The sequence below is a fragment of the Cheilinus undulatus genome, linkage group 6, assembly GCF_018320785.1.
Source record: "Cheilinus undulatus linkage group 6, ASM1832078v1, whole genome shotgun sequence".
NCBI lineage: Eukaryota > Metazoa > Chordata > Actinopteri > Labriformes > Labridae > Cheilinus > Cheilinus undulatus.
In genome coordinates, this window is record NC_054870.1 from 53,567,872 (window position 1) to 53,592,554 (window position 24,683).

General features: G+C 41.8%; 1 protein-coding gene across 3 annotated transcripts in view; it reads left to right on the plus strand.

The window, feature by feature from the left end:
- Positions 1-24,683, plus strand: part of LOC121510992 (signal-induced proliferation-associated 1-like protein 2) — a 211,792-nt gene continuing 187,109 nt past the window's right edge. For all 3 annotated transcript variants that reach the window (XM_041789446.1, XM_041789447.1, XM_041789448.1), the window contains exon 1: positions 1-108. The gene's annotated coding sequence lies outside the window, so the exon portion shown is untranslated. The remainder of the gene's footprint in view (positions 109-24,683) is intronic.

The window sequence follows — 24,683 nt, forward strand, 5'->3', positions numbered from 1 at the left end:
TGACGCGGAGAGGTGTGAGACCGAGCGCCAGCGCTTCATCTGGTTTTTACTCTTTACGGATATCTGAGCACGTTAACGGGACCGTTACCGGGACATTTACTCCACAAGGTAAGACCTGGACGGGGCTTTCTCCTTCCGCAGAGACTAACCAAGTAAAAAGTAGGGCTGGAGCTGAAGTGAGGAGCGGTGGAGGGTTCACTGAGAGTAAGGAAAGGCGTCTAAAGTGTTTGGAAAATCGATGAGAGCGATGGAGACAAAGAGTAAAGTTGTTTTCAGGCGTTAAAGCAGAAGGAACATGAGAGGATATGATGTTTCAGCGGAGGTCTATCTATAGCCCATATTTCTGTCTTAAAAGTGTGTGAGCTGAGCTGCTGCTTCATGCTGGACTCCAGTGGATCTATGTACCAGGACGCATGGAGCCTACTGGAAACCAGTATCACTGCTCTAAACAGACTCTTTCACCCACTAAGACGCCGTGTTCCAGTCATTTCAACTGTGGATGGTGAGGCGCGCTGACGTCATATTTTCGGTCCTGGTGCTCGTGCTGGTGTTGTGAGTGGATGCAGGTCATTTGGCTGCGTTTGCTCCGAGATTTTCTTGAATGAATTTGTGGAGTGCAGTTCTTCTGTCAAACGGTAGGGGGCGATAAAAGCAGCATTGTCCATTTAGGGTGCTAGATGAAGCTCTCAGCTGTAGTCTGGTGTGAAATATCTCCTTTTTCAGTGTTTAATTTATGCTTTCTCCAGCTGTTTTCCTGCTTATCTTTACCTCCAACATCTGCAGGAGGTTGTCAGTGTTTCCAGACAAAGAGCAGCTTCCTCTCACATCAGATTTGTTTGGTTTCTCCATAAAGAAATCCTGGCAGTCTGGTGCTATTGTGCTTTATTTGAGCAGCTCTTTGGCCTATATAACACACACTGTTCTCCTGTTTACTTCACTGATGGAGGAAACTAGTGAAAAGGTCGGTCTTGATATATGCTTATATTTACAGCTGATATAAGCCAATATTTAGAACGGATAATGGCAAATATTCACAGCAAATTCTGGCTGATAATGACAGCTGATATATGCTGATATTTAGAGCTGATAAAGGCTAATATTTACAACGTATATTGGCCAATATTTACAGTCAATACAGGTTGATATTTACAGCTTATATAAACCGATAATTAGAGCTGATATAGGCCAATATTTACAACTGATATATGGTGATATAAAGAGCAGATAATGGCAAATATTCACAGCTTATAGCCTTTATGGCAATATTTGCAGCCAATACTGGCTGATAATGACAGCTGATATATGCTGATATTAAGAGCCAATATTGGCTAATATTAACAGCCATTATAACCTGATGTACAGCTAATATATGCCAGTATTCACAGCTGATATAGGCTGATACTTACAGCTAATTGTAGCCAATATCTACAGGTGATACTGGCTGATATTTACAGCCATTACTGGCTGGTAATTACAGTTGATATAAGCCGATATTTAGAGCTGATAAATGCTAATATTTACAACTTATATTTGCCAATATTTACGGCTTATATGTAGCAATATTTAAAAGCAAGTGATGGCTAATAATTATTGGCAATAAAGGTTGGTATTTACAGCCAATACTGGCTGATAATGACAGCTGATATATGTTGGTATTCACAGCCATTATAACCTGATGTACAGCTAATATATGCCAGTATTTACAGCTGATATTTACAGCTAATTTTAGCCAATATCTACAGGTGATACTGGCTGATATTACAGCCAGTTTATCAGTTGTACATTTTGGCAGAAATTTTCATACCAGCCAATACCAGTCAGTCATTTTGAATCTGATATCTGCCAATACCTTTATCCTTCTAATACATTCATGCATCTCTAATTTTAACATATCACAAACCCTAGTGTAGAGAGAAATGATCTGTAAATGCCCTTTTTTCTGGTATAATTCTGTGCTCATACAGGAAGTGTATCCTCCACAACTTCCCATTAAAGGAAGTAAATTGGCCTTTTTCTCACTGTAGACACAACAAGACGCTTTTCAGTTTAAATGTAAGTTCTCATGGTTTAATTTCCACTTCAGTACGTTTATATCCTCCTGGTTTCACAGCTTCACATTTAAACAAAGCAGACATAAAGGCTTTCTGCTCCTGGAGCGTTAAAATCAATAAGACACCATTATTTTTCACAGGGGTTTGAGTCTGGGAAAGATTAGATTTCTAAGAGGGCTCAGGAGTGTTTTTAAAAAGCTCACGGCCTGCTATAACATTTAACATACTTTCCTTTAACATCCAAAAATGTTTGGCTGAACTCCAGCTGTCATTGCCCTGCACATCAGCGAGCTGTTTTCATCTTTACTGCATGGAAATAAAGACATCTGTGCAGGAGAATGTGCTATAACCACTGTCAGAATTATCATGCATTAATACCTGTTGATGCCATGTTGGTTGAAACTATACAGTCTGGGTTTTTATAATTGCTGGTGGTCAAATGGTGAAACTTTAATATGATCTCAGTCCTATTTCTGACAAAAAGCTGCAGAGAAAGAGAGATAATACTGGTTAAATTAGACAGATATGTTGGGACCTCTTTAAAACCAAAATACTGCTGGTGTATTTTTGCATTTTTGGTGGTGTGAGAGGGTTTTTCTGCCATTTTAGGTCATTAAAAACAACATACAGCCCAATATTTGGCACCTGTTGGAGTTCCATGTAGTCCACTTCTTCCACACTGCCAGTCTTTGCTGTAACACGCTGTCCAAAGTTAAATAAAGCCTGTAACAGTACAGTGTGACACTAATATCACACTATTAGGTTTGTGTAACCGTAGAGGGGTGTGTCCAGGTCCGAGACATGCTAAGCAGCTCTGAAATGAAAACAACAGCCCGCGGGCACGTCTCAGGAAGACGTCCCTCTGCCAAACACTGACAGGTGCCTCATTGTTCAGCTGAGCCCACATTGTGAACATAACTTTAGTTTGAAAGACATATCTATCCGCCTCAATTACCCATTGTCTGCTTAGCCACGCAGAAGGTGCTGTTAGAAAGACATGAGGACATATTTCCTCCTCAGGAACTCGTCTGCAGCCCGGTGACGGCAGGATGCAGCAGATTTCTATTCATGCTCAGACTCACGCTTTCCCTGGCAATGTGATTATTGTGGCCGCTCAGTATGTCTGTCTCAGAGAGAGAGCTGAAGGGCGGCCCAGGCGTCCTCATTTTCATCCTTACTGCTGTCAGGTCAAGGTCAGAATTCATGATCATTTGATGCCACATTTTTACATGAAACAATCAGGGATGCACAGATAGATTGGCCGATATCAGCCCTTTTGTCAAACTCTGGCTATCAGCAGATAATGTGACATGACCCAGTGTCAATGATAGATGTTTATCTGCTGTGTTGAATCCATTTAACGCTGGCATTTTGCTTACATTAACAGCTGATTCAGAGAAGAGATTATCATTGGGCAGAAGATGAGACCTGTTGGACAAACTGATGGTCAGACTTGAGAGAAATGAGGCATCATGGGAGTCTAAAACCAGAAGAAGGGATGATGAACACAGCCAAATCGGCCATCAGCTAAATGCCACTAGGGATGCACCGATCCACTTTTTATCAGGTCCGATCTGATTCCAATAAAACGAGCTCTAAAACTGTAAAAGCAGTGAAATTGATCATGATTATAGCAAAGGTAAACAAAAGGGAAGCAATATAGACATAAAAGCAATAAAATGAGGAAGACAGTAAAGATTAAAAACAGCCAAGGGGCAAGGAAATAAAACGAGGTTGAAAGGGAGTAAAGGTGAGATTAAGAGGAAATTAAACTAAAATAGTTAAGACTAAATAAGAAGAAGAAGACATCACACAAAGGCATGTCTATAAAAATGAGTTTTAAGAAGTGATTTAAAAAATCTTAGGGATTCTGCACACCTTATCTCACTGGGCAGGTCGTTCCAAAGTCGAGGGGCTCTGATGGAAAAAACCCTGTCACCTTTAGACATGAGTCTCGACTTCAGAAAGACCAGGAAGCCCCCACCCGAGGATCTTTTATTCCTAAAGAAGGACTGAACAATTCTTTAAAAATATCACATTCTGATGATTTTGACTATTGCCTATTGGATATGAAGTGTTGCGTCAAAGGGTTTTTGTCATTCTCATATTTTATAAGAAAAACATACAAAAATTAAGAAGTTAGGATTTTTTGTTGACTATTCTACATAAATTGGCACTTTAATGTTTGCATATGTCATGCATAACAACATTGCTGCAAAAAATGTTTTAAATTGGTATTTTAACTTAAATTTCAGGTCAAAGAAATATTGCATCATTTGTTATTTGAAAATTGCTGCAGGGCATATTGTACGGTGGCCCTGAGAGCTCACAGCACTGCAACTTAAGAAAACACATGCAAAAAGACAAAACACAAGCAAATTAAGAAAACATCTTCATCAATTTGACAACACATGCGCAGCATTTAGAAAATGCACCGAAAGAGACCACAACACATTAGAAAAACGCGCTGCAAATAGACCGCAACACAACACATTAGAGAAACGCGCTGCAAATAGACCGCAAAACAACACATTAGAGAAACGCGCTGCAAATAGACCGCAGCACAACGGAAGTGTTTCCAGAGGAAACTTAAAAGTGATGCACACGTCCGGACATGCTTATTGATGTTGTTGACCATAGATATGGATACGTAGATGAGGCGTCCTCAGCTATTAAACGTAGCCGCCCTGCATCTGCCGGTCTGCCATCTTGGAACTGGCGGGATTAGTGAAAGCTCAATATAAACAAGCCCACTTCGCCTGTAAAATCCGCCCTACCTTGCTTAATCCTGAACCAGTCTACATAAAATTTGTTTTGTTATAAAGCTGAAAGCTTGAACATCATACTGATTACTTACTGGAGTTAAATCGAGGTACTTATTGTGGGTCTGATCAACTTTAAATTAAAAATCCTATTATGTCTATGAGGTGTACAGGGAACATTGTGTAATTGAATATTTAGAATCTATAATTAGATAGTTTTTGTTTCCCCAAATAGATTTATATAGATAATTTCTCTCCCTCTCATCTTGCAACTGGTCTTTAATCTAGGCTACATGCAGGCATACACTGGGAGTTGTCACACCCTTTCTCACCTGATGATTTTGGAGTTTGCAGTGCATATTAGCCATGTGAGGACACAACGGCCGATCTCGGCTTAATTACTCATGCAGGGGATGAATTTCTGACTTAAACACCCTCAGAGCTAGCAGATTCCAGTAAAATTTTCTGAGCGGATCATCAGATAGGAGGCAGAGAGAGAGAGAGAGCTACATGAGGAAAACTAAAGTCTCAACAGGTAAAAGTCCCAACGAGTCACGTGATTTCTAATTTCTCATGATTTTCTTCTTTATGGTGCAACAAAAAGTGGCAAAACAAAGAAGGTCATCTTTATGTTGTCTAAAAAGCCTAAATCAAACTGATACTCACACTGTCTGTACAGCGCGGTGCACACTGACTCTCTCTCTCTGCGGTGCATATAATAATGCTTATCGTCAAAACGAGAGAATTTTCCTGCATTTAAGTCAAATACCAGTCTTCTGATGACTGATTTATTTGTTTGTGGGACAGCAGAAAATTAAGGCTAATATATTTTTGGAGTGGGCGATAAGAACTGCGTGCTTTACTAACGCCAAAAAAAATTATATCACCTAGTTGTATATTTTAAGTATTGTATTTAATGACATTAAAATAACACTGAGTAAAAAAAATAAATACTTAAAGCCAGGAGGTGCTTTCTGCCAGCAACATTAAAATGACCAGTCTGGCTTTTAACAATCAGATGACGGTCAGTACTACACCTAGTGAAAGATTCCACATTTCCTTCCTAAACAGCGGGTGCATTGTACTTTAAATAAGGTAACAACTTATAATAAACAACCCAGTCGGAAGTCCTGTACATATTTAAAGCCAGACCACTAACATCAGAGCGAGAAACCCATCGTATCTGTGGGCGTCCGCAAAGGAAGTTGGCTTTTTCAATGCTGCCTGCCCTTATAACTCTGTTGCACTCGCACTCTTTTGCCCGCGCCAAGATGGCGGCCCCAAAGACGTACCGTCAGATAGCGAACGTGTTATCTACGTCTTGACATCTGTGTTGTTGACGTGGATTTTGAGTTACAGTGGTGTTGGAAAATGAGATAAAAAGTGTTTTTGATTAATTTTAACATTGTGGTCGCATGATTCAGATTTTAGCCTATTGCAGTGATCTGCTGTTAAACTATCGTTAGCCTTTTGCTTTTAATTAGCCCGCCAATTCTCATAACCTGATGAAATAATACACACGGTTAATTCACTGTAAAACCATAGACTGTATATAGTGTGAAACCATGTCAGCAAAACCCACCGGTAGTTTAACTTACTTGTCCCCTATTAAGGGTTCTGATAGTAACTATAGCCAGCTAACAGCGTGTTTCACACGATATACAGTCTATGGTTTCACAGCGAATTAACCGTGTGTATTATTTCATCAGGTTATGAGAATTGGCAGGCTAATTACAAGCAAAAGGCTAACGACAGTTTAACAGCAGATCACTGCAATAGGCTAATATCTGAATCATACGATCACAATGTTAAAATTAATCAAAAACACTTTTCATCTCATTTTCCAACACCACTGTAACTCAAAATCCGCGTCAACAACATCAACAAGCGTGTCCAAACGTGTGCATCACTTTTAAGTGTCCTCTGGAAACACTTCCGTTGTGTTGCGGTCTATTTGCAGCGCGTTTTTCTAATGTGTTGTGGTCTTTGCAGTGCGTTTTCTAAATGCTGCGCATGTGTTGTCAAATTGATGAAGATGTTTTCTTAATTTGCTTGTGTTTTGTCTTTTTGCATGTGTTTTCTTAAGTTGCAGTGCTGTGAGCTCTCAGGGCCACCGTAATATTGCGATTTATTTAAATTTTTGATTAATTGCCCAGCCCTGATTATTATGGTGGAGAGGTTGAGTGTATAAGAAAGGTAGCTATGATGTCTACTGTAGATGTAGATGCTGCATGAATGTGGTAGCAAAGAAGCTCAGAAAACTCTCCCACGAACCGTCTCTGGGTCCTGACCTCGACTTTGAGAATGAGTGGTACAGCGTTAGTCTAAGCCCCATGCACGCAGGTGGCCTGCGTCCAAGTCTGGCCTGTGGCTCCTTTCCTGCATGTCACTCCTCTCTCTCTCATCCCTGTTTCCCTCCAACCTGAAATGTTCTCCAACAAACTCTAAAACAAAGTTGCCCCCTCTTTCTTTCAGACTTCTGTTGATTCAGTGGCATCAAAACAGCTACCATAATCATTTGATTTTAACAACTATCATATCAAAGTTTAGATTCAGGGATCTTGCCAACCCTATCTAGAGGATATAGGTATATTCATAGTTTCTAGTGTAAATGACTTGTGTTAGAGTTAATTTGTGAATCATTATTATCCTTCCTCCATCTCTCCTGTAGTTGAACTTCTAAAGGAAGTGAAAGCAGAGCCATGCTTTCAAGTAGCTTCCTTAAATCTGCTGGCTGTCACACACTGTCTCCTGGTTTTCCCCTTGTTGATCTTGTTTCCCATGATGCCTTGCTGGCTGTGCTGACTAGTCCTGATTAGAGAACAGTAGGGAAAACCAGACCTAATTCAGAGCACATTTCAGAGAGGTGATGCAGTCCTCCTCATTGTACACAAATGCATGCCAAACCATGTGGCTCCCCTCTTTCCACTCCCACCCCCCTCCACGCATGTGATGAGGATCAGCGGCGGTCTCTCTGTGCCGGCTGACCGGCTGGCCGGCCGACCAGGAGTCACAAAAGGCCTCCCGACCAAATCCTGTTGCTTCAAACTCAACCAACCAGCAGACAGCGGATCACATGCTGCTGCTGCTCCCGTTGTGAGAGCCAGACTCTCCCCGTCTTTTTGTCAGCTCTTTGTTTTGATTGCCGTCTGGATTTATGGAGGATTTAAGCCCACTCATCACTGTCAGGGAAAGCACAGATGCCGTCATTTGGTGGAGGATTTTTTTCTTGTTTCACCAGCAGTCTGTTTGTGCTCGTGTGGGAGGGTTACTAATTTTTATAAGGTGTTCAGAACACACCAAGTGTGGAAGTGAGGCTGCACAGACATGCTCTTCAAATCTTTACTGACTTTAAAAACGTGGGAGACTCCAGCCATGAGAATGGTTAAATCCACTGGTCTAGTGTCAGGACCCACTGCCTCCTTAAAGACTAATCATTCTCACATTTTTCAGTCATAACTGAATGTTTTTTAAAAAAATGTGGCACTTTAGACGTTAGCTGGGACAGAGATGTGATGGAACAAAGAGACAGAGATAAATCCTTCAAAATAAAAGCACAGCATAAACTTCTGCCACTTATTTTCTGAACACACATCTGTGACCCTCTGAAAATGTTCTTTGTGACCCACTTTTGGGTCCCTGCCCACCGGTTGGGAACCAAGGCAGGACAATACAATCTTTTACTACTTTTTCAACAAAGCTCCTTTTTTAAAAGCTTTTTTGTTAAGTTAGTTTTAAGTACATGTCATCATGGACATCAGGTAAAATTCAACAACCTTCATTAGTTTGATGTAGGGCTGGGCAATGTAGCCTGAAATTTATATCATGGTATATTTTTGCTGTATCCCAATACACGATTTATATCGCCATATTTGAAATGTCCTCTAAGTAGCTGTTTAATAGTTAATTCAGCCCTAAATGACACCAGTTTGGTGATTAAAATAGCTTTCTTTCTTTCTAATCTTCCCTTTTAAAGCTGAACCACAGATCCAGCGCTGTTTCAAATTGCCCACCTCTGAACGCCACTAACTCACTGCTAACTCACAGCTAACTCAGGACTAACTCACAGCTAACTCACCGCTAACTCACGGCTAACTCAGCGCTAACTCACTGCTGACTCACAGCTAACTCACAGCTAACTCAGCGCTAACTCACCGCTAACTCACCGCTAACTCACCGCTAACTCACAGCTAACTCACAGCTAACTCACCGCTAACTCACCGCTAACTCACCGCTAACTCACCGCTAACTCACCGCTAACTCACAGCTAACTCACAGCTAACTCACCGCTAACTCACCGCTAACTCACAGCTAACTCACAGCTAACTCACAGCTAACTCACCGCTAACTCACGGCTAACTCAGCGCTAACTCACTGCTGACTCACAGCTAACTCACAGCTAACTCAGCGCTAACTCACCGCTAACTCACCGCTAACTCACCGCTAACTCACAGCTAACTCACAGCTAACTCAGCGCTAACTCATCGCTAACTCACCGCTAACTCACCGCTAACTCACCGCTAACTCAGCGCTAACTCACCGCTAACTCACCGCTAACTCACAGCTAACTCACAGCTAACTCAGCGCTAACTCAGCGCTAACTCACCGCTAACTCACCGCTAACTCACAGCTAACTCACAGCTAACTCAGCGCTAACTCAGCGCTAACTCACAGCTAACTCACCGCTAACTCACAGCTAACTCACCGCTAACTCACGCTAACTCAGCACTAACTCACCGCTAACTCACCGCTAACTCACAGCTAACTCACAGCTAACTCACAGCTAACTCAGCGCTAACTCAGCACTAACTCACCGCTAACTCACCGCTAACTCACCGCTAACTCACCGCTAACTCACAGCTAACTCACAGCTAACTCAGCGCTGACTCACTGCTGACTCAAAGCTAACTCACAGCTAACTCACCGCTAACTCACCGCTAACTCACCGCTAACTCACAGCTAACTCACTGCTGACTCACAGCTAACTCAGCGCTAACTCACTGCTGACTCACAGCTAACTCACAGCTAACTCAGGACTAACTCAGAGCTAACTCACAGCTAACTCACAGCTAACTCACTGCTAACTCACAGCTAACTCACAGCTAACTCACTGCTAACTCACAGCTAACTCACAGCTAACTCACTGCTGACTCACAGCTAACTCAGGACTAACTCAGAGCTAACCCACAGCTAACTCAGGACTAACTCACAGCTAACTCACAGCTAACTCAGGACTAACTCAGAGCTAACTCAGGACTAACTCAGAGCTAACTCACAGCTAACTCACAGCTAACTCAGAGCTAACTCACAGCTAACTCACAGCTAACTCACTGCTGACTCACAGCTAACTCAGGACTAACTCAGAGCTAACCCACAGCTAACTCAGGACTAACTCACAGCTAACTCAGGACTAACTCAGAGCTAACCCACAGCTAACTCAGGACTAACTCACTGCTAACTCAGGGCTAACTCACCGCTAACTCAGGACTAACTCACAGCTAACTCACAGCTAACTCACTGCTAACTCACTGCTGACTCACAACTAACTCATCGCTAACTCACAGCTAACTCACTGCTAACTCACTGCTAACTCACAGCTAACCCACAGCTAACTCAGGACTAACTCACAGCTAACTCACAGCTAACTCACTGCTGACTCACAGCTAACTCACAGCTAACTCACAGCTAACTCACTGCTAACTCACAGCTAACTAAGGACTAACTCACCGCTAACTCACCGCTAACTCACAGCTAACTCACAGCTAACTCAGGGCTAATTCACTGCTAACTCACAGCTAAACCACAGCTAACGCAGGACTAACTCACTGCTAACTCTCTGCTAACTCACTGCTAACTCAGGGCTAACTCACAGCTAACTCAGGACTAACTCACAGCTAACTCACAGCTAACTCACCACTAACTCACTGCTTACTCACCTCTAACTCACCGCTAACTCACCTCTAACTCACAGCTAACTCATTGCTAACTCACCACTAACTCACTCCTTACTCACCTCTAACTCACGGCTAACTCACGGCTAACTTATTGTTAACTCACGGCTAACTCATGGCTAACTCATGGCTTACTCACCTCTTACTCACAGCTAGCTCACCGCTAACTTACTGCTAACTCATGGCTAACTCACAGCTTACTCACAGCTAACTCACGGTTAACTCATGGCTAACTCACCGCTAACTCACGGCTAACTCACAGCTAACTCACGGCTAACTCACGGCTAACTCACCGCTAACTCACGGCTAACTCATTGTTAACTCACAGCTAACTCACCGCTAACTCACAGCTAACTCACAGCTAACTCACGGCTAACTCACCTCTAACTCACAGCTAACTCATTGTTAACTCACAGCTAACTCACCGCTAACTCACCGCTAACTCACCGCTAACTCACAGCTAACTCACCACTAACTCACAGCCAACTCACCTCTAACTCACAGCTTACTCACTGCTAACTCACAGCTAACTCACGGCTAACTCACCGCTTACTCACGGCTAACCCACGGCTAACTCACCGCTAACTCACGGCTAACCCACTGCTAACTCACAGCTAACTCACAGCTAACTCACGGCTAACTCACGGCTAACTCGGCAATTCTTGGCCGGGTCTTTCTTGGAGAGGAGATCTCTGATCTCAATGGGACTGAGCTGGTTGAATAAATAGATACTTAAATTATTATTTGGATGAGCAGTTGATTGTGACAAGCCTTGAAGCAGGACACACAACCATCCTGGTTGTTGGGGGGGCGGATTGGGTCCAAAGTGGAGCCTGAGATCCTGTGGTGTGTAGCCCGTCCTGCCATGATTATTCTATGGTGCAGCCTTATGGTAAACCTTCCTGATTCACTAAAGACGGCTGAATCATGGCTACTAAAGGCTCTAATGTCAGTGTGTCGGGTTCTCTTTGGGTCATTCATCATTTTTGTCTCCAATCCACATTACGTGACTCCTCGTGTGTAATCACTTTAATAGCGGCTGTGTTTAGCAGATTGCTCCGGCGCTGGCGTTTGTCAGCGTGCATTCCAGGGAAGCTGAGGAGGACGCCAGCAGCCGATGTTTCCACCCGATGAGATGTTATGACCTGTGACATGTTTCCTCAGGACATATGTGGATCGCTGCCCCTGGTCTGCCGCTCTGCTTGTTTATTTGTTTGTGTGTAGATGTATGTTAATCTGACTGCACTGATGTGGTTCAGCCTGGAGTAGATGCAGCAGATTAGATCCAGATGGATGCAGTCATGTTGTGCCTGCCATTTAATGGCAGAGACTTCCTGTATTGATTCTCATGCTTTTTCTTTGTTGGCAGTGGGTTCTGTCACAAAACATTCATAAATGTCTGTCTTACTACAGTCCTCTGAATATCAAGACAAAAAACATCTGTGCAGACCTTTGTTTACAGTTTACCAGCAGACACCAGACAGTTAGAAACATTGCTGCCACCTGGATTTAGGAGTGGATACCTGGATAGGTGTGCGCATTTGCCTTTTCTCTCCCTTTATAGTGTGGGTTCAATTATGTAACTGTGCTGGCACCGATATTTGCATTTATCCTCAACCATAAATATCAGTACCCTTGGACTTTTTTTCCCGATGTTGTTCTAACATATACACTATATTGCCAAAAGTATTCACTCACCCATCCAAAGAATTAAAATCAGGTGTTCCAATCACTTCCATGTCCACAGGTTTATAAAATCATCACCTAGGCATGCAGACTGTTTCTACAAACATCAGTGAAAGAATGGCTCGCTCTCAGGAGCTCAGTGAATTCCAGCGTGGTACTGTGATAGGATGCCACCTGTGCAACAAGTCCAGTGGTGAAATTTCCTGGCTCCTAAATATTCCCTAGTCAACTGTCAGTGGTATTATAACAAAGTGGAAGCCATAGGGAACGACAGCAACTCAGCCACCAGGTGGTAGGCCACGTAAAATGATGGAGCGGGGTCAGCGGATGCTGAGGTCATAGTGCGCAGAGGTCTCCAACTTTCTGCAGAGTCAATGGCTACAGACCTCCAAACTTCATGTGGCCTTCAGATTAGCTCAAGAACAGTGGTAGAGAGCTTCATGGAATGGTTTCCATGGTAACAGCTGCGTTCAAGCCGTACATCACCAAGCGCAGTGCAAAGCATGGGATGCAGTGGTGTAAAGCACGCCGCCACTGGACTCTAGAACAGTGGAGACGTGTTCTCTGGAGTGACCAATCACGCTTCTCTATCTGGCAATCTGATGGGCCAGTCTGGGTTTGGTGGTTGCCAGGAGAACGGTACTTGTCTGACTGCATTGTGCCAAGTGTAAAGTTTGGTGGAGGGGGGATTATGGTGTGGGCTTGTTCTTCAGGAGCTGGGCTTGGCCCCTTAGTTCCAGTCAAAGGAACTCTGAATGCTTCAGCATACCAAGAGATTCTGGACAATTCCATGCTCCCAACTTTGTGGGAACAGTTTGGGGATGGCCCCTTCCTGTTCCAACATGACTGTGCACCAGTGCACAAAGCAAGGTCCATAAAGACATGGAGGAGAGAGTTTGGTGTGGATCAACTTGACTGGCCTGCACAGAGTCCTGACCTCAACCCCATAGAACAGCTTTGGGATGAATTAGAGCGGAGACTGAGAGCCAGGCCTTCTGGTCCAACATCAGTGTGTGACCTCACAAATGTGCTTCTGGAAGAATGGTCTAAAATTCCCATAAACACACTCCTAAACCTTGTGGAAAGCCTTCCCAGAAGAGTTGAAGCTGTTATAGCTGCAGAGGGTGGACCAACGTCAGATTAAACCCTATGGATTAAGAATGGGATGTCACTTAAGTTTATATGCCAGTCAAGGCAGGTGAGCAAATACTTTTGGCAATATAGTGTATCAATTCCATTTGTCCTTTTTTTTTTTTTTTTTTTTCAAGATTGTATTTAAGGTAAAGATTCTGGTGTTTGGACAGCCTTCTGTTCTCTTTATGCCCATGGAAGTAGAAAAACAACCAAAGTGCATTTCTCCACCAGTGTTAATAGAAGAGCTGGTTCTTTTGCTGATGTGGTCTAGTTCCTCTAATATTTAACCCTTTTTTGTTTGGTTTGATGTTCTGCTGATACTTTTGGTCATTAAAAACAAAATATAATCTTCAGTATTGACTTCTTAGGACTCCTTGTGTTGCTGTGGATATCAGCTTTGTCTGGTTTTTACTTTCATCATATTCAGGTCTAAAAGTATGACAACCCTTTACTGTCCTCCTTAAATCCCCTCTGCCTCTCATGTTGCCATCCCCTCTTGCAAATTTACTTTCTGCTTCAGTTAAGCAAAGCCACAAATGAAACCCAGAATCCTGCCACATTTGGGATTTGGTGCACTCCTACTAGAGCTGACATGTTCGTGGGTATGTTGGCCTAAACTAAGCGTAAATGGTGTTGAGAAAAGCTTTTATCCGGCTAATATCTTCTCCACCAGGGAGCTCCTTGTGCCCTACATTTTCTGCTCTCTGGTTTCCCACCGTCTCGCTGCTCATCCGGTGACTGGCTGTCGTGTCAGGACCGTTTGGGTGCAGAGGCATGGCCATGGCTGCAGGGGGAAGCTGCTGGATGGAGCAGATGGTGTAGCGACAGAAGTCTAATGCTTATCGGGCTGTTGCTGGAGAGATTCCCATCAACCTTTGCTGACACACAGAGCTGGGGCCGAGCTGCTGAAGGAAAAGGAAAGGGAAGGTGTCAGGGCTGGGCAGAGGGTAAAGGTTTGAACCCTCTGGTGACGGACTTGACCGTCCTGCTGCCTCATCGAGAGCTGGGCAGTAAATAGAGAAGATTAGGCATCCCATTAAACCAGAGCATTGGAGTGCTTCCCTCTAACCTTAGACAGCTGTTCTGCAGCTTTGTGATGTGACATGTATGTCAGCATATTGCATTATAGACCAATGCATTAGACTTTGTATGTCAGCGGTCATAAACTAAACCACGTGAACAGCTCCAACTGCCTGGTCTTCCTGTTTAACGCTGACCTTTTGAAACACATATGATCTTATGGACTAAGCTCCATCCTGCACCGACTGACAGACACAGAAATGATCCTCCACTTATGGCAGATGTAGCTCCACAAATACCAGCATAAAGATATTTTTCTGTCTGTAAGAAAATCCTCCAGATTATCTGTAATCTTTGGACATAATGGGGAAATGTAGGTCGCCTCCTCATCACTGAAGTTTTAGTATAGGAGCTTTTACTGCCTTTCCTGGTTGTTTCCATCCAGGGTTAGCACAGTGGTGCGTTTCTACCTGCTGCTCCATGTTTAAAGGTACATTCCCCACTTTTTTCACTGGATTCATGGAGCCACATATCCATTGTTTTGTGCTATTAAGTAGGGCTGGACAGTTAATTGCAAATTAGATTAAAGGGGCAATAGTTCCTTATCCGGAAATCTGTGTCAAAATGCCAGATTAAAACTTTTTTTTTTGCAGCACAGATTTTAATACATTACATATGCAATCATTCAAGTGTCATATTTTTAGTATAATCTACAAAAAAATCTTACTTTCTTCAGTTTTGTATGTTGTTCAGCCCTGGTTTAATCAACTATTATGTTGGTTATAGTATAGAATGATTTATTGCTCATAAGATGTACATAAGATAAGGAACTTAAGAAATAATGGCATACTAAATTGCAATATGATTATTTTCCCAAATCATTCAACCCTGCTATTAAGGCTTTTCTGTACGTATTGAAACAATAATATTGTAATAATCCAGCCTGAAACTCCACTAACGTCTATGTTTGTATGGCTTATATTTATAGCTGATGCAGGCAGAAATATATCGGTAGGAAATATCGTCAGAAACGTTCATGCCTGCTGATACTGAGGTCATGTTGATGATATCCTGTTTTTTCTAGAGATCTTTAAAAATTCACAGATGATCATAGAAGTCATTGAAAGTCTGTTTTTATCCACATAGACTTTTTTGCATTAACTATTAACATGTTCAAGGCACCTTTGCAATCTTCTTTGGGCCCAGACCCACCAGTTGAGAACCAGCAGACTCTGAACATGAGGTTCAACCAGCAGCCAGGCCATCAGCTCCCAGTTATCATCACTAATTAAAATAACGATTGCACTGTTACAACTATAAATGGTATAAAAAATATCATGTTTTTAAGACAGTTTACATCAATAATATAAATTTATTTAGCTTTGACTTGGAAGTTTGATGCCACCTCTCAACAACAGGCCCCTCTGCAGCTATTCAGCATACTCCACATTAGTATAACTGTTTTCACCCCAACATCCAGAGCCTTTAACCTTCCTTCCATCTCTCTGAGTCAGAAATGACCGTTGCCGTTGTTTCCACTGTTCTCTGTTGTGCCGCCAAACAAAGATGCGACGTCTCAGTCCATCCATCATCAGCTCTGTCTCTGAGAAAGAAATTAAAGTGACCATCGCCGACAATTCTGCTCTCAGTCAAAGCCTTTTTTCAAGTTGCTCCACCAACAGGAACAATTGCATCCCAGAATATGATTGCAGAGGATTTTCTGGATGGATTTGGGTCATATTTATTGGAGATAGAGTATAAGATAAACAGGAGTAGCAGAGCGAGGCAGAGGCTTATGAATGATGCATCCTGGTTGTCAAAATGCCAGAACTTAAAATTTAGAAACAAGTTTTGTAAAAATCAAACACCTGTTTGATACTATAGCAACACAAACAGAGATTCCAGGAAACTGATTTGGGTTTTTTTGTGGGTTTCAGCAGTCCAATATGGCAAGCGAACTCCTAAACTAAAACACACACATATGTTGGCAGTGTTTCAGTATTCATGCAGCTCATTCCTCTCCTCATCTGTCTTTTTGATACATCAGTCTTTAAAATAGCAGATTGCATTGTTTAAACTCTGTGGTATGGAAGAGTATCCCAGTATAAAAATGTCAGCAGCCTAACCTGATCCATTTGCTCTGCAAACAAAGAAACTCTGCTGTTTTTCAGGAAGGAATTATTGCTTCAAATGATTACGTTTGCAATCAGCGCTGATTGGAAATCCATGTAATTGGTGGTGAAAATTCCCTTTCAGTTAGATGCAATAAACTCATAACTTCATCTGATTGTTTTAGTCTTTAAAGATCAAGTCCAGCGAACTGAAAGCAGCTCACATAGCAGTGGTCAGAGCTGTGAGTGGGGGGAGGATCAGTCTTTGTTTCTCAGAGCCAATCATTTAATAATGTCACTCTAAAAAACATGGTGTTCATGCATTATGGATCTTGCGGTGGAGGAGCATATAGGAAAATGTGTCTTGCCAAGATGAATTATATCTGCAGCTCGTGTTCCCTGGGGGGCTCATTAGTGTCCATATCAGGAATGTTGGGGAAAAGGCCGCTCAAAGTTGCTGACCCGCCTCATATGTTTTGTCTACGTGTCTGTCATCGGGCCACAATGGAGAGAATGAGTGCTGGCCAGTCATTAACCCGATTGTCACTGAATCCAAGGACCAGCGGTGACCCGCGGGGTTAACTCAGCCTGTGTCCCCCTCAGTGGGCCAAGACAATCGGGACAGCTGACCTCCGCGGTCACGGCAGCCAGAGTCCAACGGGAGATAAGAAGGGATTTGGTGTAGCGCTGCCGTGCATACCTCCGTCCAACTGTAGCGAGAGGAGAACGGGTCTGTCTGAACCAGCAGACTGGACTGGGTGATGCAGCAGAGTCCTGACTGCGTGGACGGTATGACCACCGTATGTATGTAACATGCGTCTGCAACCCCCCTCCTCCCACTCTAAGAAGCTTGTGATGTGACTGAACTCATATCTGTGCAGAAGATCGTTTTAAATCTGTGTTCGGTTCTCAGTAAGTTGTAGCCTGTGACTGAATCTGTGGTTTAAAGTTTGGTGTCTCTCCTGCTGAGCTGGTACTAAGCAGCAAACTGGTATCAACACCATCACTGCTATCAACTACCAGTTAGTGGTGGTTAATAAAAGTGACGTTAGCACTGAAGGCCAGCTAGGTAACTAACCAAACCTCGCAGGTTTGTGTCAGTGTGAATCACCTGCAGCGTTAGAATAAGGTCAAATGTGTTCTCTCTGAGTTTTGATGCCTGTAATAACAGCAACATGCAGCAAGTGTGCTTGCTCAGCGTCTCTGCCGGCCTGTTTAAAGCTTAAACAATAGCAGTGAGCTGCAGTCGACCGACTGCTCAGGGCTGAAGCAACTGATGTAACGACAGCTTAAACCCTCGGTTCTCAACTGATGGCATGGGACCCACAAGTGGGTCTTGAAGCCATTTTAGTGGCTTGCAGATGTGTGCCTGGGTGCATATGTTAAAAAATGTTTGATGTGCTTTTATTTTGAAGGACATGCCCCATCTCAGCCCAAACTGCACCCTTTTTCATTGAAGGTTACAGGGCACAGAGTGGGTGGGGTTGCATCCAATGTGGTTTGTGGCTCCTTTTACCCCCATATCTCACCCCAATTCTCTCCTCCCTGTTTTCCAGCTCTGTCCACTATCCTCCTCTAAATAAAGGCATAAAAGTATCTCTAAAAAAACATTTGGTTATGACTGAAAAGTTTAGGAATCTGGGTTGTAATCTGTTGAAGGCACGCACTCGGACCTTGCACACTGGATCCGTTGCATTTTTATTTGCCTTCACTGCGAAATTCAGAGAATGTGCCAGATAGTTTCGTACTGCGAGCCTGTGTCTCCATCCCTCCTTTAAAATCTCGCTGGAATCATCCTGACAGAGAGCTTCATTCAGCTGAGCCATGTTGGAGAAATAGAGAGAGCAACTTTATAATTCTGTCTCTGTTATGAACTGTGAGTAGGTTACAACGTATCGGTTTATCTGTTATATTTCCATAGCTGATATCCACATAATACACCGGAAAACTACGGTGTTTACAGCGAGAGTTGCGGAGTGGGAGAGAGGGAGGAGTTGGACGGGGGGAGTGAGCGAGAGAGAATAATGGCCGCTGATCTGAATCATGAACCACCTTATACCTGTTATATTTCCATGGTTTATATCCACAGAATAAATGAGCAGACTTTGGTGTTTAAAGTGAGGTTAGTGTGAGAGAGAAGGAGAGAGAGAGGAGGGGTCTTGCGGGGTTGAGCAAGCGAGGAGGAAGCAGCGGGTGCTGTTTTGATTCATCACTCACCCATTTAAATGACTTGGACTGATGCGAAATTTCGAATAAAATCGAACCTGTTCCGAATAAAAATATGATGGACGAAAATGTCGGCGTCAGTGTGCAAAAGTCATTAGAACAACATAAGCTTGATTTTCTTTTTTAATGTGCGAAAAATTCGGACGAAATAATCGGACCCAGTGTGCCTTGAGACTAACAAAAATAGATCTGTGATGACTAAAACTAGACTAAAACTAACAAAAATAGATCTGTGATGACTAAAACTAACAAAAATAGATCTGTGATGACTAAAACTAGACTAAAACTAACAAAAATAGATCTGTGATGACTAAAACTAGACTAAAATAGATCTGTGATGACTAAAACTAACAAAAATAGATCTGTGATGACTAAAACTAGACTAAAACTAACAAAAATAGATCTGTGATGACTAAAACTAGACTAAAATAGATCTGTGATGACTAAAACTAACAAAAATAGATCTGTGATGACTAAAACTAACAAAAATAGATCTGTGATGACTAAAACTAACAAAAATAGATCTGTGATGACTAAAACTAGACTAAAATAGATCTGTGATGACTAAAACTAACAAAAATAGATCTGTGATGACTAAAACTAACAAAAATAGATCTGTGATGACTAAAACTAGACTAAAACTAACAAAAATAGATCTGTGATGACTAAAACTAGACTAAAACTAACAAAAATAGATCTGTGATGACTAAAACTAACAAAAATAGATCTGTGATGACTAAAACTAGACTAAAACTAACAAAAATAGATCTGTGATGACTAAAACTAGACTAAAATAGATCTGTGATGACTAAAACTAACAAAAATAGATCTGTGATGACTAAAACTAACAAAAATAGATCTGTGATGACTAAAACTAGACTAAAATAGATCTGTGATGACTAAAACTAACAAAAATAGATCTGTGATGACTAAAACTAGACTAAAATAGATCTGTGATGACTAAAACTAGACTAAAATAGATCTGTGATGACTAAAACTAACAAAAATAGATCTGTGATGACTAAAACTAACAAAAATAGATCTGTGATGACTAAAACTAGACTAAAACTAACAAAAATAGATCTGTGATGACTAAAACTAGACTAAAACTAACAAAAATAGATCTGTGATGACTAAAACTAGACTAAAACTAACAAAAATAGATCTGTGATGACTAAAACTAGACTAAAACTAACAAAAATAGATCTGTGATGACTAAAACTAGTTTAGTTTTCATCAAGATGACTAAAACTAGACTAAAATGTAATGTAGTTTTTGTTGGACATTCTAAATCTGTGATATTTCTCCACTGTGGGTAAATCTGTCAAAAACAATACATCTGTATCTATTCTGCCTCTCAGCTGTAGAAAGCAGGGACCCCAGGTTTGGCAGAGAACACACTACCATGATTTGGTATCAGATTTAGACAAGAGAATAAATGCTTGCACTAAAAATAAAGACTAAAACATGAGGACTTTCTATGGACTAAACCTGGACTACAATGTTTTCGTCGATTAAAACTAGACTAAAACTAAAAAGGGTAGAAATGACTAAAACGTGACTAAAACTAAAATGCATTTCATTTAAAGACTAAAACTAAGTCTAAAATTAAGAATAGCTGCAAAAATTAACACTGTGTTGATCTTGACCAGCTAAGACTCACTGGGTTAAATACAGTGTATATTGAACTCCTGTCTCACCTGTCTAAAGTCCACGCTGATCCACAGCAGCAGGCTGTGGTGTTAAATCAACAGAGAAGCGGCTGTAAACACCATAGCTCCGTACACTTTCCAGTATCTCTGCTAAAGCAAAGTTGAATCAATAATAAACATGCTATTCCTGTCAAATCCTTCACAAGAAGAGTCGCATGAGGAGAGGGAGCGTTATCAGGAACAGCTCGGCACACCTTAGCAGAAGAGAAATGATCTTATGTACAGATTGAAATGAGTCACAGGTTTATTATTGGGGAGGAGGAGTGATGAACACCTGAATATGCATTTAAATTCATTATTTCTTTAAGGTTCCTGTTACTAAAAAGAGCAAAAATAAACGCCATGATACAAGTGTGAGCTCTTCTGTAGCAGCTTACTGAGAATGCCACATATGATATGGCTTTTTCATAATAATAGTATTGGAACAGTATAATAACTGGGGACTTTAATCAGCAGAGCTGTAAGTGTAGTGGTAAGTTTATCGTATTTCCAGCCACAGGCTGCCTCTCTTTATCATCCTGGACTTTACACAAATGAGTCATGAGTGAAAACCTTTAGGTATTTGTTTAAGCTGTTGTCATGACGATATAAATTACTGCTGCACTTGGTTCAAGACAAACAGTCGCGCCATTCTAGCAGATAGCTGCAAATGTCTGGAGGTGCAATGAATGTGGTGGATGATCTGACCTCCTAGCTTCAGTAACCTGCACTTGAAGTGGTGAAATGTAGGCCAGTACTGCAGGAAGCCCCCCCAGCAAACACCTTTACCCTTGACGTTGACATCGCCATGGTGATCTGAGGCGTAAATATCCATCGGATGAGTTGTTTTAAAGAGTTAAAGTGTGCTGACTTATTTCTGATGGAGCCTGATTGTAATTAACGAGTCAAATGGAGCAGAGCCGTGACAGATGTGCCATAAAGTGCTCAGCTTTGCTGAGTGTGTGCTGATGTGTGTGTTTGTGTGGCTGTGGAAGGGTTGGCAACCTTCATTTAACCTCAGCAGTGACTGCAGAGCTCACACTGCTGCTCACTTTGGTTTAGATTCAATTAAAGCTTAATTAGCAGGAGATAAAACGTCACTATAGGGACCATTTTATGGATACCACTGACCTTATTGATTGTTGTCCCCCAATGAATGGATTCTTTATCTGTTCCTTTATTGATGCATGATCTCTGATTACAGTAAAGCCAGTACCGGGTTTACTGAGGAGGCAGGTGGAGGTGTTGGGAGGCTGAAAGGTAGCTGCAGCCATGGTTCATCTGTTATCATTAAAATGGAACAAATAAGACAAAGAGATGCAGCTCAGAACTGTCCTTTAAACTAGCATAGGTGCTTTTAAATTTGTTTAAATTTATTTTTGGATTTAAGAGACCAGACTGTGCAACAAAAACTTTGTCCTGTTTTGGACAAAACAGAAGTGATCTGATTCCCATCTAATGAGTGTATGCTGTCTAAAATAGAGGCGGACCAATACCGGTTATTCAGAGAACATATACTGATGTTTGGAAGCATTTACTCTGACAAACAGAACCCTCAGTCTGACTGTGGTTAAAGTGCATGATTATAAAAGAAGAAATCTTTAGCTCTAGCTGTGTCAACATGAGAAACTGCCCAGCAGCAGCAGGAAAACAGGAAGTGATGCCATATGCTCTCTGTGTCAGTGTTGATTGGCCGGTAGCCAGTCAGACAGCGTTGTGGGCGGGGCATAAGTGGAGATCTTGGAGAGTGATAACAGCCTGAGGGGACAGCACTCCTCACAGTAGAGCTGAAGTGTCTTACTTTGTCATGAATTACTTTTACTGATGATTGGTAAAGTGAGAGGCAGAAGCAGATAAAAACCAAAAGTCTGCCTCAGAAACCGTCCAGGCTGAGAACTGATCAACACTGAGGCATCATGACTGGAGAGGCTGGTCAGTCATGGCTACAACAGAAGCATTTAGACAGGCAAGGCATTTAGCATTTTGTCCACCTAGAGGACCCTTAAGAAGGCACTCTGTCTAATTTTGTCCATTTAGAGGACCCTTAAGAAAGCACTTTGTCTAATTTTGTCCATTTAGAGGACCCTTAAGAAGGCACTCTGTCTAATTTTGTCCATTTAGAGGACCCTTAAGAAAGCACTTTGTCTAATTTTGTCCATTTAGAGGACCCTTAAGAAAGCACTTTGTCTGATTTTGTCCATTTAGAGGACCCTTAAGAAAGCACTTTGTCTGACTTTGTCTGACTTTGTCTGACTTTGTCCATTTAGAGGACCCTTAAAAAAGCACTGTGTCTGATTTTGTCCATTTAGAGGACCCTTAAGAAAGCACTTTGTCTAATTTTGTCCATTTAGAGGACCCTTAAGAAAGCACTTTGTCTAATTTTGTCCATTTAGAGGACCCTTAAGAAAGCACTTTGTCTAATTTTGTCCATTTAGAGGACCCTTAAGAAAGCACTGTGTCTAATTTTGTCCATTTAGAGGACCCTTAAGAAAGCACTCTGTCTAATTTTGTCCATTTAGAGGACCCTTAAGAAAGCACTTTGTCTAATTTTGTCCATTTAGAGGACCCTTAAGAAAGCACTTTGTCTAATTTTGTCCATTTAGAGGACCCTTAAAAAAGCACTGTGTCTAATTTTGTCCATTTAGAGGACCCTTAAAAAAGCACTTTGTCTAATTTTGTCCATTTAGAGGACCCTTAAGAAAGCACTGTGTCTGACTTTGTCCATTTAGAGGACCCTTAAAAAAGCACTGTGTCTAATTTTGTCCATTTAGAGGACCCTTAAAAAAGCACTGTGTCTAATTTTGTCCATTTAGAGGACCCTTAAAAAAGCACTGTGTCTAATTTTGTCCATTTAGAGGACCCTTAAAAAAGCACTGTGTCTGATTTTGTCCATTAAGGGGACCCTTAAGAAAGCACTTTGTCTAATTTTGTCCATTTAGAGGACCCTTAAAAAAGCACTTTGTCTAATTTTGTCCATTTAGAGGACCCTTAAAAAAGCACTGTGTCTAATTTTGTCCATTTAGAGGACCCTTTAAAATGCACTGTGTCTGATTTTGTCCATTTAGAGGACCCTTTAAAAAGCACTGTGTCTGATTTTGTCCATTAAGGGGACCCTTAAGAAAGCACTTTGTCTAATTTTGTCCATTTAGAGGACCCTTAAGAAAGCACTTTGTCTGATTTTGTCCATTAAGGGGACCCTTAAGAAAGCACTTTGTCTAATTTTGTCCATTTAGAGGACCCTTTAAAAAGCACTCTGTCTGATTTTCTCCATTTAGAGGACTCTCAACACTTAGTGAAATTTTGTCCACTTAAAGGGCACTTCATGAGGCACTTTGTCCCCTAATTTTGCCCCCTAAAAGGATGCTACAGACACCGTAGATGCTATCTGAATGGAGTACTCTACCTTATCAGCTGATGTTGTTCTCATGACCTCTGATGCCACATTTTGGGCTGCTTCCTCCTCTCCTTAGTGACTCATTCCTGTGGCAAGTTCCAAGAAGTGTTCATGAGTTTGAGGTCTTCATTTTGCAACACATCACTTTTAGGACAATTTGCATGCGTTTGTTAAAGGAACTGATAAATCTGGAGGTATGCAGTGCAGACGAACTTGAAACAGTGAAACCAGTTCTCAGTCCTTATCCTGATCACAGTGAGTGGGTATTTCCTCAGGATAAACAAAGTTCAAGGACATGTGAATGTTAGCAGTGTTGAATTAAAGCTGCTTTGTGTTGTTGTGAGATTCAGCTGCCTAAAGCACAGACGGGAGGTCAGGAGTCTTCTCTATCAGCCCTTTATACAGGAAGGAACCTTCTCCTTAAACAGTCTCTTTATCAATGTGAGAAAGTGTGTGTTCTGCTGGTTCCTTTCATGTCGTTGCTCTCTGACAGGAGACTAATGAGCGAGTGCAGCCGTGCCGTGAAGTTTCTCATTGTGTTTTTAAAACCGCTGAGCGAACACATCGGATGGAGGATGATCCATTAATCAGATGATAATGAGGTTAGTTTGTGGTTTCTGCTGGGAATCCCAGAGCTCTTAGGAAACTTTGCTCAGT